The sequence below is a fragment of the Gallus gallus genome, chromosome 4 (genome assembly GCF_016699485.2).
Source record: "Gallus gallus isolate bGalGal1 chromosome 4, bGalGal1.mat.broiler.GRCg7b, whole genome shotgun sequence".
NCBI lineage: Eukaryota > Metazoa > Chordata > Aves > Galliformes > Phasianidae > Gallus > Gallus gallus.
In genome coordinates, this window is record NC_052535.1 from 51,673,058 (window position 1) to 51,690,675 (window position 17,618).

At 37.0% G+C, this 17,618-nt stretch overlaps 1 long non-coding RNA gene across 1 annotated transcript in view; it reads left to right on the top strand.

Moving 5' to 3' along the window:
- LOC112532429 overlaps positions 1 to 13,511 on the top strand; it is a 28,835-nt gene extending 15,324 nt beyond the window's left edge. Inside the window, exons 2-3 of the long non-coding RNA XR_005859646.1 lie at positions 3,533 to 3,623; positions 11,555 to 13,511. This is a non-coding gene — a long non-coding RNA (uncharacterized LOC112532429). The remainder of the gene's footprint in view (positions 1 to 3,532; positions 3,624 to 11,554) is intronic.
- Positions 13,512 to 17,618: the final 4,107 nt, after the last annotated feature.

A 17,618-nucleotide genomic window follows, 5' to 3' on the forward strand; every position in this document is an offset into this window, starting at 1 on the left:
GGAATTATTCTATTTCCTTCAAGTGAAAAGTTAGTGTCTTTTGTTATATGATTATAATGGTACTTGTAAAAGGAAAAAAAATCTTATCAGGTCACACTGGAAAAAAGTCAGGGCTCATTAATTTTGCAAGTCATTCTTTTATGTGCCTGAGTACAAGTGTAAGAGTGGTCTGTTAAACACTCAGTCTTTGAATATTCCTTGAAATTTAGAACTTCAAATATTTTAATTATCTCCTTCTGCCTAATCATTGTACATTCAGTGAAACTTCAACGAATTTTCATGTTTTTAGAGCAGATAAATGTCAATCTTTTTTTCTTTTTTTTACAATCCTGATATGTATTTACACTCTAATACAGATAAAATCAATGTTCTGCAATGAAAATAAAGATATAGAATGTAACTGTATTACGTGTATAGCTTTGGGACCATTATCATATATTAGTTTTCAGTTTTGATTTGATATTTGACTCACCTGTTATTCAGACAATAATATTTTTAGTCTCTCACCTTCCTTCTTTTTCTTTTCTCATGCATACTGTCCTTCAGTTGTGATGAAGTCCCTCGAGGATCTGAGGGAAGAGGAGGGTGTCATGGGTGTGAGTGTGATGAACTTTTTGAGCACGTAGCCAGGTTGTGAAATTACCAGGCTGAGAAGCAGCCAGAAATCAGAGAGAGAGACTGACAGTGGTATCATGCAGTGACATGGAGAGATAAACAACCCTGTCTTAAGTCCCAGCAAGGAGGAGAAGCTAAGCAAGCTTGCAAACCTGAGGAGGCAGATGGCAAGAACAGGCAAGATTAGGGAGATTAAATCCTCATCTCTGCTTGTAGCGGAAGGAGGAGCTTTCTCCCTGTCCAACAGACACAAAGTTCTTGGAAGGGAAAGAAAAGAGGGTGTAGATAATGGTTCAGACCCAGGAAGAGATGACCACATTGTGAGGATCCAACCAAAGATCCAAGTTGGTACCACTGCTGCCAAAAATAGGCTAAGAGTCTTAGTAATTGGGGACTCATCTCAGTTGTAGGTCGACATAACTAATAATTTGCATTTAAGACTGCAGTACTTACAGCAAATACTCTAAATGGCTTCCCATTCTACTGGAGCTGGAGTGCATTTTCTATGTTTTGTTTTATGTGTGATAAATGCTTTTCTGTAATGGCTAAGCAGGAAGCTTTGGCAAAAATGCTGGGATCACTCCATAGAGCAATCAGGGGAGTCCTTGCAGGTATGGGAGCTGATGTGGCTGTGGCATATGTGATAAGCACTAAGAAAAGTTTAGGGCGTATCCTACAGTGAAAGCATCAGTGCAGAAGGTATTCAGGATTGTTTTTGCTGCACCAGAGTGCAAAGGCAATAGAATACTTTTGGTACTTGGTGACAGTCAAAGATGAATGGTGGGTAGCAGTCTGTTAGACCTTGTGCTCAGGGTCAGCCATCAGAGAGAAACCTAGAAGAGAGCTAGTAGCCTCTTCTAGGCTTCTACCTAGAGCTGGTAGCCTGTGGGATTTAGCAGAATGTTCAGCAACCTATATCTGTAAATAAAGAAACCCTCCTGAGGAGTTGTCCTCATCTTCTTGATTTGTCTAAAGGATTTGGATATCTCCCAGTTTGGAGTAGAGAGGAGGGGAATAGAATCCAGTATCTGTTTTATCTCAGTCTCTGGGATATACATGTTTAAATAAGAACTATGGCCTTCTGTTCAAATTCAACTATTTCAGTGCCCATGTCATCCTTCTGTTGTCAGAATCAACGTGTGATGTGATGATATAGGAAATGGCAGCAAATACTGTGGTTGAAATATTTCTATGCTTTGCCTGCTTCAGTGTAGGCTCTGCAATAGATCATAAGTGACGTAATCATATATCAAGAATTCTAAAATAGCAGATTATTTTAAGAAATTGTACTAGATCATGTATTTGGAGATCAGCAGTTGCCCAGAAAAAAGCAAAACCACTTATGGCTGACCCTCCCAAATCTCATATGTGAATGTCATATGAATAATGTTCTTTGCATGGATAATCTCAAGAATGACTCCTCTGTTGTATTTTACTGCCATACTAGTGCCAGAATTTATTGTTTAAACTGATACTATTTTCACAGTGAAGCTGAATGAGTCCCTCACTCTGTATCACAGCATCTAGCTTCTGACATCTCTGTGCCTTGACGTCCCCCAGAACTGGTGGTCTGCAGGGACTCTCGGCAATGCTCTTCCCCAGCGGATATGAGACAGAGCCCAGCAGACTTGTATTGCTGTACACCAGCTCCGTCACCTTATTACAGGTGTGCAGGCAAAGCTCACTTCAGTGGCAGCACACAGTGTGACATGCTCAGCGTGCAGTGTGACGTGCTGTCGGCACTGGGGTCAGCGGGAGTTGGAAAGCACTCGGCACCTAGCAGGGAGTGAGCCATCATCATCCTGAAGTCTTGAAATACGTAACTCTCCCCGCCTACTCCCCTCTGGGAGATTAACCTAAATTTTTAGAAGTGGAGGGTGTGCAGACAGGAAGACAGATGCGTACAGCAAGTCTGAAAGTGCTGGTAGCACTGCCCCCATGTGCTATATCTTCTGCATCCATAGCTCCCGCTAGTGTTAGGTAATTCTGCAAGTCTGGTGGATGTGTCCAAAAAAAGACAAATTACAGGAGAGGATAATTTTCCCTGCAGTTATGGAAGGCCAGAGTTACTCTTGCTATTTGGGCTCTGTGGGATGCCACATTGTTTCATACAACACGTTAATGTTAGAGTGTTTTATTGTATCTCTCTCTCCTGCTGCGCTCTTTTGTAGGGACAACATGACTTCCATAATATTTATTTTAGGGTCATTTTATTACTTTAATAATGCAGATTTGGACGGTAATTAAAGCCTGTATGATTTGTTTTAATGGCTTGCAGCTTGGTTCAGCATATGTTTCAATATTATAAAACTACTTCAACAGACAATGAATTCATTTGTCCCTTTTACTTGTTAAAATGCATGTGTACTTCATCAGGTTTATTCTTTGTGAACTTTATGAGTGTGGAGTTAAATAATAAAGTCTCATGCAGACACTTGCCAAATTTGGGACTTAACTGATTGTGACTGCCCTTGTGAAAGAACTGAAAATACAAGTAATCATATTTGTATTTAATATTAAAATAATAATGCTTTGCATATCTAACCACATCTTAGGAATTATTCCACTACCGAGTCACACGGAGTTGTTAAAATAGATTACTGACCAGGATAAATTTATATGGTATTACGGAGTCCATGCTTTTTTACTTAGGCATCCTACAAATGAAGTTCATTCATTTAAAACTCCGCTTTTCATTTCAATTTGATTATTCTTGTTTTCACTGTTCTGTAAGTGATGTTCCCTGTCTTCTGGCCTGCTCCTTGTTGTAGTTTAGTATGCTTTATACAAAGAAATCGTTTTGCTTCCCTTTCATTAATTACCAGTATTTTCTGACAGTGAGCTTATGATGACCACATCATCTGCTACAAAGATTATTTTCACTTCCAGTTCCTTCCAACTATTTCTCTTGTAACAGGACCCAAACTCCTGAGGTGTTGAACATTTCTGATGAGGAATCGGGTACTGTGACTGCAAAGTGTACTCCAAACCAGCTGAGACAATATTCGGTGAGGATTTCATAGACTTTATTGTGACACCTAAATATCATACCTCAAGCCAAATTCCTGTTAATCAGTTTTGTTTTCCATCTATATATTACAGGGAAGAGAAATCGAAAAGCAAGGACTAATGAGTTTTTATTTCTCTGTTCCTTTTACTTTGTTCCTTTTCAATGGAGAAAGAAAAAAGGAATCTTGACTTGTTCTTTTTTTGTTGTTGTTTTCTAGTTTTAGTAGTGATTATTCCACACACACTTTTACATAGCCAGACTATTCCCATAAAACACACCCGCTTATTCTTCAGGTTATGCTCAAAAGGGTCTTAAATTCTTAAACAGAGTACCCTTTTTTGCCAACATATGCATGTGCTGTTCTACCAAGAGGTGCCAGCTCTGAAGAAGCATCTTAAACAAGGTTTAAAGTGTGTAATGTGTTTAAATATTTCCCTGAGTCAGGGCCTAACGTATTGCTGCTCAGAGATTTTCATTTCTGCTTAACTACAGAGCACTTTTAATAGATTCAGAGTTGGAGGGGAAAAAATACAACAAACAAATCCAGAGGCTTGTATGGCTTAACTAATCTGGGGGGTGGGGAACCAACAACAGGAAAATGAAGTGTTTCATAGTTAGTGAATATCAATTTGGAGCCTACCACAGAGGTCTGGCATAAATCTTCACTGGTGCTCCTGTGATTCATGAGAGGTATGGAACTCAGTATCACTGGTGTGATAGAAAGAAAATCTCCTCCTTTACTTACTTATAAGATAGATTGGAAACAGATTACAAAATGTACATTATGCCAAGGTTCCCTGTGATAAGAAGCAACTGAATTCAGTAGCACCTGAGGCCATACCTATTGCTGTATTCCTAAGGAAAGATATTTGTTGCAAAACCAACCATCTTGCCTCCTCGTGCCTGTTTGCCTTACCAGACTTGAAAAAACTAAATAAAAATAAGCTTTTATTTGTTTAGCCACTGAATTTGTTGAAGTCTGTTTGTGAGGATAGTGATGCTATTATCACTAATGACCTCCTGGGTGCTGCCCAGTTTGGAAGGTAAATGTTACTCTTGCAACATTTGGTTTTGAGAAAAGAGCTTATTTCAAATGCAGGCTCAAGCTCAGATTTTGGAAGAGGCTGTACTTCTAGTTTGGGCATGTCTCAGACCTGAGCATTGTCATCCCTTTGCTGTTTCACAATCAAGAGATGTCATAATGATATAGCACAGACCTGTGGGGTGGTTTTAATTTTTTTTCCTAAAGGGAAAAGAGAAACAAATATGAGCTAATGGCTATCAGTTTGAGTGGTTATGATGCTAATGAAAATCTGGAACACCATTGCAAACTGGAATTTTTGGCAGAAGCAAGAATATTTCTGTGCTGTTTATGAGGTATATAAAAAGGTCAGAGTTACTTTATAGATTTTTAGTCTTAGCAGTATTTTCTTTTTTATGATGTACTTTTTCTTGTTTTCTAACAGCCATGATTTTTTTTGTTCTGGATATGGAACGTAGTTTTTTTTGATTGGTTGGTGTGTTGTTGGGAAATACACTCTTTTTCTAAATTCCAGACATATTTTGCCTGTATTATTAAGAAAACATTGGTCTTGGAATAATAACTAGTAGGGTTATTTTAAGCTGTTGTCTTGAATTTTCTAAATCTGCAAAAGAAAGAGTTAGAACAATAAAGAAAACCTAATCAATGCTGGGTTTCTTTTGTTCTTCTAGGCATGTCATCATCTGGCCTATTGTCAAAGCTCCATTCATTGTAATGGACCTACATGAATTTCCAAAAGTTGCAGATTTGGATAATGAATTCTTAAATGTTTCAGAATCCTTGACATGTCCTCTGGCCCTACCAACATATGTATCAATTACAGGACCATTTTCCTGTGATCCTAACCTCAACTTATGAAGGGAAGAAAGTTACTTTTTAGGCCACTGGACAATTGCACTGACCAATAAGAGCCAGCAATGGATAGTGAAGTAAAACTGTGGTAGTGCTAGTAATATACCAGGACTTGTACTAAACATAAGTATCTTGTTCCACAATTGAAATAAGACATATCAGAGTATTTGACTGGGAAGGGAATGGTGTTTCCCATTTGAAAAGAAATGAGAGTTTTACATTTTGGACTCTTCTATTATTTTATCTCCTTAGTGGTAATTTAGGAGGGGAAAATTATATTTCTGAGGTGTCACATTACCCCACCAGGTGATTAGATGCCTCTGAGAGGCATTGTTATGTTTAGAAACACACAGTTATGTGGGTGCTTTCTAGTACAGCCAAAGGGCTGCATAGTGTTGGTGGCTTGCATTCTTTTCTGTTCTGACTCCTCAAAGAAACCTATTATCCTTTTCATAGCAACATTTTTCCTAGGTAGAAAACTGAATGTTAAGGAGCACAATTAAAGCCCGTTGATTTAAACTACATATTATTATTTTAATAGTCGAATGACTGTTCTCCCCCTGTGTGGCCTACAGTACATAGGTACAACACGGTAATAGCAGCTGTGAAAACAGTCTGCCTTCCCTATGTTTAGATACCTATCTGTGGCTAGGGAGTAACAGAGGAAGTCAAAACTCCAAGAATATAATGAGGGTGGAGAATGTACAGTTGGCGCATTTATTCCACATCTTGCTAAGTAACACAATTTGAAGACTTGTCCTTCTGTCAAATTTACCTATCTGAACCTTCTCTGGCAGATTTTATATGTTCAGTCTTCCTCTTTCAAAGACAGAGCCTCCAGTGCTGTGAGATTGTGGCTTGGAACTTAAATCTTCCTTCCCCAGAAACAAATGTGATTTAGCCTTTACAAAGGCACAGGCAGCTAGGTTAGATGTGAAGAACACTGCTAACTCCCCAATAAATAAATTGAGCTCTACGGTCTGTTTGTGAGAGTAGCTCTTCAACGGACAGTAAGAAAAACTTTTTATATTAAAATTGGCGGATAGGCTAATGTTATACATCTGATTTAGTAGATGATAAGGGATTTTGTAAAAGATAACCAAGGTAATCAAGTTTTGAAGAAAAATACAAATTTTCTTTACAGTGGTAACATATATTTTCCAGAATTTTTTCTGGACAAAGGCTTTCTTCTTCTTCCCAATTGTATATTTTGCCTTTTTGAGACAAGTTGTCAGTATAGGAAAAACTATACATCTGAACACAACCTTGACGGCCGGAGAACAGATGTGTTCGATGTGAGTGTTAAGCATAAGTTGTCAACACAATATGTAGCCTCACCTTTAGAAGGGAGCTGTTGTCAATATCTGCCTGGAGATGAATTAACAGATCATTCAGACATCTTGACATGTATCATCCCTTGGGACTCTTACAGCATATTAGCTTTCACTGGTCTGTCCATTTGGAAGTGGCTACTGCTATTCTCTAATTCAAGATCTATTTATTTCCAGAAGGATTTATGCATTATTCTAGGTGTTTTTTTTTTTTTTTTTTTTTTTTGTTTTACTTTATGACATCAAAAGCAGTAATGAGGCATATGAAACAACCAAAAATGTGGATAAATGCCATGGTAGGCTGGTGAACTGTTTCAGTGACCCAGTTTTCTTTCATAAATTGTAAGTAGCTAGGCAAACTATGGAATTCTAACGTGGTCTATATTGTTTTCTCTGTCTAGATGCAGATGACCTTCATATTACAATAACTTTCTGTCCCAGGTGGTAGCATTCCTTCTCTTGAGTCTATTCTGATCCCAAGTTGTGAGGTTGATGTTAGTCAATTTACTCTTTCTAACATGATCTTTTTCCTAGAATAATGTTTTGAAAGTCTAATTGGGATAAAGTCCTACTGTAGTGAAGAATGACCAGTAATCAGAAGAGACAAAATAACTCAGAAATTGTTTTCCCACAGGTCAGAAGGGAGAACCTGTACGGAAATTATACTTAGTTCAGTCCCATGTACCAACTTCTTCACTGGTGCTTCCTGTTTCCCCTACCCTCTTCTACCTCACCACTCTGTTAATCTTATGTTTCTTTAATGCTTGAAGAAGTTTTATAAGTTCTTTATGTTTGAGGAAGCATTTATTTACTAAGCAGCTTCGTGATAACTATATTATCTATTAATACTATTTCAAATAGTCACTACAAGCATATCATTTCATTGTTATTATTTCAAGGATTTCTCAGGCTCTGCAAATTTTGACTTTAATTAAAAAAAACTGGGAAAAGATTCAGATTACTGATGAGTTTAACAAAGCAAACAATTTTAGAACCATAGCAATTAGATTCTTACTTGGTCAATCTTATGGTATTTTTTTTTGGTGCCTCTTCAATGATTCTTAGGTACTGTTTTTCAATATTTATTTCCTACATCCTTATCCCACCACTTTAAAGGTGATTATCTGATATCTTGAGAACCTGCTTAGGTAAATAATCTGAAGAAGTTTAATTTAGGAAAAAGTAGAGCAGTACAGGGGAAAGCACAGCCTAAATGATTGTAGAATGATCTGGACAGATAATTAGCACTCTGAGCTGGTACTTGAAGGGGAAGATTACATGGAAAGGACCTTCTAACCCTGAAACAGAAAGATTTCTGCACTGCTCTGGAAAAGATACAAGGGCTGGAACAGTTACTGTCCCTGAATCTAAGGATTCCTCTTGAAATTGGTCTGTAGGTTTAGAGTTATGTACTGCCCTGAGACATTAACTATATAAATTGAAACCTTTTTACTCCACATAGAAGAAAAAGCTTCCTTGTTTGTTTTAAACATAAAACTCTTCAAAAATTTGAAAGACTTACATAGTTTTTCATCTCTGTCTTCCCCAGTATCTACCTTGTTCCTGTCCTTACATGCTACCATGAAAACTGCTATGTTAGCATAATTCTTTCTGCACGAGGCAACCAGCAGCATTTTTACTCTCCGTGACCATGTTAACTAAGGCCCCGTTTGCTCATTGTGTTCAAGTCTGTATTCCATAATCCCCTTGGTATTCGCATTTTAAAAACACAGAAGCTGATTTTAGCAACAGTAATGCCAATGAGAACTGCAAGAGCTCCTCACCTCTGGGAAGCTGGCCCACATTTCTTTTGTTTTGAGCATAGAATGGATCCTAAATGAGAAATCTTTTATATTTTGGAAACTAGGAGGGAGCTGAACCAAATTTCTTCATACTTGGCAAAGATAGAATTACCCTTGATGGAGACCAAGCATGGAAAGTTCTAGTCTGAGAGGATTATTTTTGTCAAAGTTATGACATGCCTGAACATGGAGTTTTGCATAGAAATCCCTCCTCACTTTCTCTACAGTGACAGAAGAGTACATTTATTAAAAAAAAAAAAAAAAAAGTTTTATATTCGCTAAACAACTGCTAGTAAGCAAAAAACAAAACCAGATCAGCATAATGATGTTTTTGTCAAGCATAACAATTTTGTTTTGGCCGAAATATACAGATACAGATTTGGACTTTCAGTTACAGGTTGCCAAACATTTGTTTTCATTTAGATCAGTGTATATGTGCGTGTGCAAATTGACAAAGGGAATTTGACTCCACGGAGAACAGAGGTATGATCCAAATCCCAACTCAAATCCTTCCATTGACTTCACTGAGAGCTGGATCAGCACTGCGGTGAGAATGTGAGGGTGTCCGGAGTTAAACTATCAGTCAGTTCTTCATTCAGCTCTCATTGAAATCAATTAAATCATTCTATTAACTCCAATCATTGTTGAATACAGCTTGAAAACACAATTTTTGTGTAATCAAACATATGGAGGCTATTCTACTAAGTATATTTTGAACAGACTAGGGCAACAGAATTTAAGGACAGAGGGATGAAAACCAGTATTAACTGAGTACAAACTATTAGAACTTAGAAAAACGCAAAATTAGTTACTTTTAAAAGGCAGTGGCTTTTGAAATAAATCAGAAGTCTTCACTTTCTGTAAACTGTCTTTAGGATTTAAAGAGGGTCGATCTGTGGCAGCCTCATTGTTGATTCTGTTTCAGAAAAGCAGCCCTGTTCAGACAGCGGTAAAGCAATGTGACTTAATTGTATGCGTAGCTCCTTTCTTAAGGAGGGATGGAATTAAACACATGCTTTAGTGATTTCCTGACCTGGGGCTTTTATTTTCCTTCTGTGAATATTAGTGAAAGTACCTTTTTGTTCATATGAACACTCATGAAAAGCACATTTTGAGCCCCTGGCTCAGATTTGCTTAATCTAATCAAGAAAAAGGAAAATCACATGATGTATATTAGGTAACCAGTTGCCCAATTTGTGGGTGACCATTAGATCATTTAAGATAGTAAAAGTTGTAATAGCTTGCAGTGTGCTCTTAGATTATTCATAAAAATAAGAAATCTGCTCTCATGTTATGGAAGTTCTCTCAGTAAGGACTGTTGCAAGATAGGGAATACTTTTGCTGGAAAATATATACGCTTGAAAGAAACTTCAGATTTCTCATAAGGCAAAGCAAAAACATGAATTGCTTCAAATGTAGAAAGAGCTTCCATTGTCTGCATTGCTCAAAGGTTTTCTGATTGAAAAGATATATACAGGTAAAACAGCCTCTTTGCAGTCAATCTTGTAAAAAAAAATGGTGCATAAAGTACAGATGTGGAAATTACAAAAAAACAGCAATCCTCACAGATATCTGCAGGTACTTTTCAATAATGTTACAATTTTACAATTTTATTTATGCAAGCTCAAATGGATGTGATATTTGTATGCATGCTTTTGAAAAGCCTTTGAAAACACACAGGAAAGCACATTTTATGTGTTTGTGTACATGTTCCATATGATAGAAAAACTTAGACAAACTTTTAACCAAAGATTTCTGGGTCAAATGATCTCATTTATTATTTGTAAACTAAGCAATCTAATCTGGCCCAGGGTATTGTCATCATATGGTGTAAATCAAATAAACTCGTCTGTTCTTCAGGCTTATAATTATAGGGAGTTTTCAACTCTACAATTAAATCTGAGCTCTGTGCAAGATAAGGCCACGACGGTGTAGAAACACTACAGAAGAGTGCTGAAGGCCCCAGAAATCTGCACCACAGCATTACTGGTTTGTTATTCTTTTGAAGGGAGTTTTTAGCTCAGCTTAGTTCAGCTGGTGGTTGCTGATGCCAGCCTATCATCCAGAATCCAAAAATACCCTGAAAAAAGAAGTAACTGCAGGAATTGTTCGCTGTCCCAAACGTCTCTGGGTATTTGTCACGGAAGGATTCTCTTTGTTATTCCAGAAAAGTAGCTGTGTCTAACCCCACATGGCTCTCTAGGGCAGTGCCTGCATCCATGTTGCCAGTTCCTCCATCCACTTGCAGAATGGACATGGAAACTCTTCATTAACAGTCTTAGTCCTATCAACTCTGATCTCATGTTTGCCAGGAAGCTTCATCCAGATAATCAGGGGAATTGAAGCAAAGCCAATGGTATGACAGTTTTTATAGGAACATAAGTACACACCTTTACTTTCTTTTTTTTTTTTTTTTTCCATTTAAAATCGTCTGCAAAATATCTGAACTGCTCATGCCATCTCCTAACCACGTGTGAACAGAAATACTTCCTTTATTCTCCACTTAGCAGAGCTCATTTGATTCAGTGTTTTGGAAAGAGGACTGTGTTGATCTCTTAATGCAGGTGGACAGAATTTTTACATGGTATTTTGTTGTTGTTGGGTTTTTTTTTTATTATTTTTTTTAAGCTAAATAAAGATGCAATGTTTCAGAATTAAATTAACTCAGGAAAGGTCACTTGCTTGAGATGTAACATTATTATCTGTATTTCAATAGACCAATGATGTGTAATCACTTATTCCCTTTCTTCACTTCCAAAGTTTGCTTTTGAACCATTTTGAGTTTGATGTTAGGCTTTGCTGATGCCACAAAGTTGATGGAACAAACATTTAGCCCTTTATTTTTTTTTTTTGTAATTATAATCATTAAGATGATGGGTTTTTTCCTTCTTTCTTTTGTTAGATGCAGTATGCTAAGTGTGGAATACTCTGTGCAGAAGGAAATGCCTTACCTTTTCCTTGAGGTAAGAAGTGAGCACTAGAAATGACCTCTGTCATTTTACATGCTTATGAAATAAAACAAAGGTATAACGTATTTGTTTTCCATTTACTGGAGGAAGCTACAGTTTTGACTTTACCTTCAGTCTTCAGGAGAATTACTCATCTTGGAGAATATGCTGTTGTTCATGCTTTATACTTCCAGTTCCGATTAATGACTAGTTTCTATGCGTGAAGGATTCATTTTCTTTAGTTGAAATATGGATGATTTAATATAATTTTCTTTTAATTAAGTACTTGGCCTTGGATTTAAGAAGAACAGCACAAAAAAGGAAACCCTTGAAAAGTGCTGCAATTCCAGCTTTTTTTCTAACTCTGCCAGCATATTGCAAGAAGGAAGAAGTGGAATATCAGGAGCTCAGACTCAGTGCAGAGAACAGTGGCTCAGATCCTTGCAGGCATCTGACACGTAGGTATCATGGATTTCACTAAGAGCTTGGTCTATCTTCATTTGAACAAGAAAGCCTTTACTACTTAAGCCTTATGAATATTTACTTTAAAGATATGGGTTTTTTCCTGTTTATTATGTGTGATGAAGCAAATTAGAGATCTAGGAATCTGACAGGTACTCAAGATTTGAATACTTTTTCAACAAATAAAATGAGGAAGATTCACAAGCTTTCTTGTGCTGCAGCTATATGTATGTACGTGTAACCAGTTACTGAGATTGACATAAATACCTGGTATGGCTGTGGTGATGAAAACAGTAAAGATTGGCAATAAGTCACGATTCCCTTTTAGAAGTAAGATAAATTCTACATAACATTCAAGCACATCTGTCACCCCAACTAATGAAAGCTGATTTAAGTCATTTAATAGAAGCTGGAATCCTTGATAATGACACTACTACTTTTCTTCCCAAGATAATTATTAGCTGACCAAGATGTTTCTTGGATGTGATGGTCTGCTGAAGATATAAACACTCAAACATTTCTGCAAATCATCAATACTTTATTATGCAGCTTCTGCAGTACTCACCCACTGATGTTGCCAGGAACACTCATATCAAATTATTTACAATAGTAATGAAAACGGTACCACCAGAGACTTTGTGGATGGCTCTCCCTGCAATGTGTGACTCTTGATTGGTGTTTCCAGAAAGCTAAATTCAGTGCAGCTCTCTCAACTGCATTCTGGCCTCTTGTGGATTTTTCTTCTTGTCAGCTTTAAGTAGCATTTTCAACAATGAACTTCTGTTCTTCAGCTTATCACTAGCCTTGAACTTACGAATTTAGTTTCTGAAGGCAAAGCTTAGTGTGTTAGCCACAATGACTCTGTTAATTTAAATGATATTATGTTCAGGTACAGCTCTGTTTGCAGAAAGAATAAGGGTGTGTAATAGAGATGGCAGTGAGAAATCGAGGAAGATGGCAAGACAAGTGCTGATTTCTAAGCAATGTTGTCTATAGTGATAGGTAAATGCAGTTTTATTTTCAAGTAGTGCAATTTAAACAGAAAATTTAAGAAAAACAACCCTCTCTGACCATGAAGACATGGATGGTAACCCCTCTTTGACTTCAGTGCACTCTGTCCATGATTTGGTTTTATGAGTTTTTCTCTCATAAGGTGATAACTCTGTGAGTAAGAAATAGCGCCAACTGTTAGGATTTTTCCTAGCAGGGAGATAAATGTGTATAATGGCATGTCTTGCATTGTGGTCTGTTACTGATGGTTTCATTGGAAATTTTTATTGGAAAAATGATGTAGGGGAAATAAAACTCCAGCAAACAGCTTGCCTAATGCTTTCACTGTAAAGAATAAAGAGAAGAAGTCTTTAACTGGTAAAAATGTTTCTGAGCTCTCACAAAGTATGTTTTGTTTGTAATCTTAGGGTCTAGAAAGGCCAGATCTTTAAGCCTGGTACTTAACGCCCCCACCCCCCCAAAAATTGCCTTTCAGTCAAGGATAGATTTTTTTTTTTATGAGCAGTTTATAATCTGTATCAAAACAAGGATGTATAAAGGAAGTGCTGACACAAATCTAGAATAGGATCCAATACAAATGTTATATGGCTTCTGGAGCACACAAACATGTATAAGGTCACAGCACTTGTCCTCAACCCCCCACCTCCCAAAAAATGTGTTTTAGCGGGATGCATGTGAATTTTTGTGGTGGCAAAGCCAAGCAAAAGAGAGAATAATTGATTTTGGCCACTAATGACAGGAATGCAAATGCATCACTCCATGTGTTTTACAACTTTTGATTGTATAGTAAGTGACATGATATTACATTCTGGAGAGTAAGAAACACTTTTCTGACACAGAAGGTTAGGAAGAAAAATAAGATTTTATGAGTTAAGCTTGAGTGAGAGACAGATGGGATGAGAAAAACAGAGTTATTTAATGTTATCTGCACTAGGAAAAAAAAAAAACATAGAAATTGTGATGTGTCTCCTTGCTGATTTTCTAAGCAAACACAATCTGTAGCAATTGTGCTGTGTGGCAGGAAATTATCTGAAATAATGAACTGGTCATGAACACTAAAACTGATACTCTTCTCATCGGCATCCAAAATTTGGAACCTGCCAAAAAATTCTAATTGCAGTATACTCAGTCCAAATTATTTTACTACTTGCCAAGAAGGACTTTGAAATATTTGGCAGAGTCTTCCATCAGGAAAAAATGAAACAAGAGAATGAAATGGAACACAATAAAGAAAGAACATCCCCTGGAAAAGCATCAGGTCTGGGGAGGTTGGCCTTTTAGAAAGAGCTGATAACTGCATAACTCATAATGAGTAAATCTAATCAGAACTGATTTACCAGACAGAAACAAAATGCATTCAGATTAAAAACCTCTCGAATTTAAAGGTGATACTTTTTAGAATGAGTGCCAGAATACTGTGACATTCATGAGGTAAGCTGATATGAAAGATCAAATAAAATATCTTTCCATTCAATTACCTTGGTGGACAACTTTGATGCATGAAATAGTGTACAGAAATATCACTGGCTAAGGCAATTGTAAATTAAGCTATCGTGAATAACTCTAAAGTAGAGTTTTAAAATAGTTCCATGAATTTGGTTCACTATCTTCAGATGATAGGGGAAGTATTAACAATCCGTTAAAGAGATTTGTAATCTGGGACTAGCATGTAGATAAGTAAGTCAATTCTTTATGAAAATTTTCCTTTTGTTTCTTGTGCACATACAAGAAAATTATAGTTTTATTTTGCCTTCATCTGTCTATTTCTGAAAAGAAAGTAGTACAGACTAAATCCTTAGGATAGGCCTGAAGAAGTATTGCGAGATTTTCATTTCAGTTCTGTGTAGTTTGAACAGAAAGCTGTTAAAATACAGCTGCTAGTCATGTCTAGTGGGATTCCAGGCTCTAATCGTATGTTGTAGCCATTCTTTTTCATAAAATATCATATGTTGGAAATATTTCATACCTGTTAAGCCCTTGATGGTGTCTTTGGTGGGCATAATTGGTCATAGCATGTCAGATCAAGGATATTTTCAGATAAGGCTTTAACACCAGGCATAATTAATGCTTGTGAGTCTTGCTTACCAAACAAAATTCACGGGAGGTTTGAGCTGCACAGATACATTTATTTTCTCAAGTGGATCCCCTGTCTGAGCTCTGCTGCTTTGGTCATGGCTTTAATGTGACTTTGTTTTCTCCAACACCTTTTTGCATGACTGGCAGTGGGAAGCACAGCATGTTCTGGATCTGACACATGTGTGCCAGTGAGAACTCTCTTGTGAGATGATGGAATAGTACCACCCATGGTTGGCTCCCTCCACCTTTGAAGCTCCTAAGAGATGTGAGAGAGCCAAAAACAGATTAGAGGACCTAGATCAGAGATTCTTGAACTCTGAATTTGGCAGGCAAATGGAGGAGGAACAGATTTTACAGTATTGTGTTTTAAGATGCGTTTATTCATAACTGTGAAAGCTGCACATATTGTGTTACTGCATCAGGATCTTAAGCAGATGTTTAGATTTTTACAGAAAGGAGCATATGGAGAATTTTTCAGTTTTTCTTTAATTAAAAAAAGAAAAAGCTTTCATTTTACACACTAATGTTCAGAGGAAGACAATCTATATCATTATATCAAACTACTTCAATGTGAGGATTTTTTTTATCTTCCTGATTAGGTTAAGTAAACAAAGACAAATGTGTAGACTCCCACCGTAACACTGGAGCCAGCACACTGCATCGGTTTTGAAGTATCTTGAAAGAAAATGCTTAGGGTAGGATTTCTCAGACTTTTCTGTAATGTCATCATAACTTAACAGAAAAATTGCAAAACTGATCAGTTTATTCATTTCATAGGTTTTTAGCCTATCTCTTGTTTCCATTTGCATTTAAATAGCAAACCTGTTTTTGTTGCTTGACCAATTGGTATGTGGAAAATATGTATTATAGGGAAGGAGTAATGCCTTAGTATTCTATTCGTATGATATTATGATTATTAGTTTTTATTAGTATTGTTACTTTAATAGAAAGACCCTGAAAATCTGTAGAAAATGTTCCGTAAACTCTACCAGCCTCTACGTTGCAGTGTGTTCATCAAAGAACATGCATAGGGAGCATCTACCTGCATGTTTTAGCTCAGCACAGATGTGTACTTTTCAACAGGGTCTTGCGGTTGTCCCCACTTATCTTGCATTGATATGCATTGACAAGTGATCTTGGACTATATGAACTGGATTCCTTTGCTGCAGTACTGAGGCTGCTGTGTTCCAGATGCTGTAGGACTATCAGGCCATGGTATCAGAGTGATCCGGAGTTTAACAAACATACAGACAAACAAACATTAACATTAGAAAGCCCCAAAGCGTTGCCCATCAGATGCTTACTGCCTGGACTTTGGGTCCTTAGTGGCAGGCTTTTCAGGCTTAAGTGCTCCTCCTATTGATCTGCAGTGTGTGGTAATGTAGATGTAGGTGCGTATTGCTAGAAACCACTTTTACATTTGAATTTCTAACTTCAACTTCTGAGGTTACATATTTCTATATAGTTTTGGCTGTTGATTAAGAAACTATCTCGAAGCCATCTTAAAAAAGAAAATCCTTCTCAAAGAGAATCCCTCCGGTTTATCTGTCTCTATTTTGCCAATGCTTTGCAAGATTCAGGAAAAAAGACTTGCAGAAAAATATAAGTTCGGAGTTGCTTTATTTTACACGACTGTTTTTTGTAGAATCTGATTTTGCCTCCATTAGGTACGTATCGTAGAAAACACCTCCAAACACTGATAACAGTGTTTTCAAACATTAGGAAATTGTAAGAAAAACTGTATATTTCACTTGGTCTCACATATAATATAAGCAAAACAAAACAAAGTCCTCTTTTACATGGGAAAATTCAGGTTTCCTCATCTGGCTACTAAATAAGCTTTGCCAACTTTGATGAATTATTTTTTGAAATGCTGTTTCAGGTGAAGAGACATGTACATGTTGATTATTTGCATGTAGAGATCACTGAGTTCTGATAAACTTCCACTGATGACTATATGCAGTTGATTCTCATATTTGTAAGAATTTTTTTTCCTATGAAATAGAACTTGCCAAGTGGCAGGCACTCACAAAATTGTAGTAAATTATGACTAAGCCTTCGCAGAGGAATTTTGGACTGTGTCTACCTGACCATCATAAACAGCTCTGTTCTGCTTGAGAAATCTTCTGTGGTGGGTAAATACATAGGTAGCAAAACCGCTACCTTTTTTCCTTGGTTAAACAAGCATTTAACATCATGCATTTCTTAGACTGACCCCTTTATGGTCAAACATTTGTAGCTACTTTGAGGCCTGTCTATACAGGAAGAAATCCTAACTGGGTTGGATGCCACTGCACTTGGATAAATGTTAATATAGTAAAAAATGCTAGTGTATATGAAGCTGCAGTGCACATGAATTAGCCAGTACCTAATGGTACAGGAAAATGATATAAACCTCGCAAACTGTTAGTATAAATATGCCTTATGGATGAGGCTGCAGTTGCTTCCTGATATGACTCATAGCTTCTA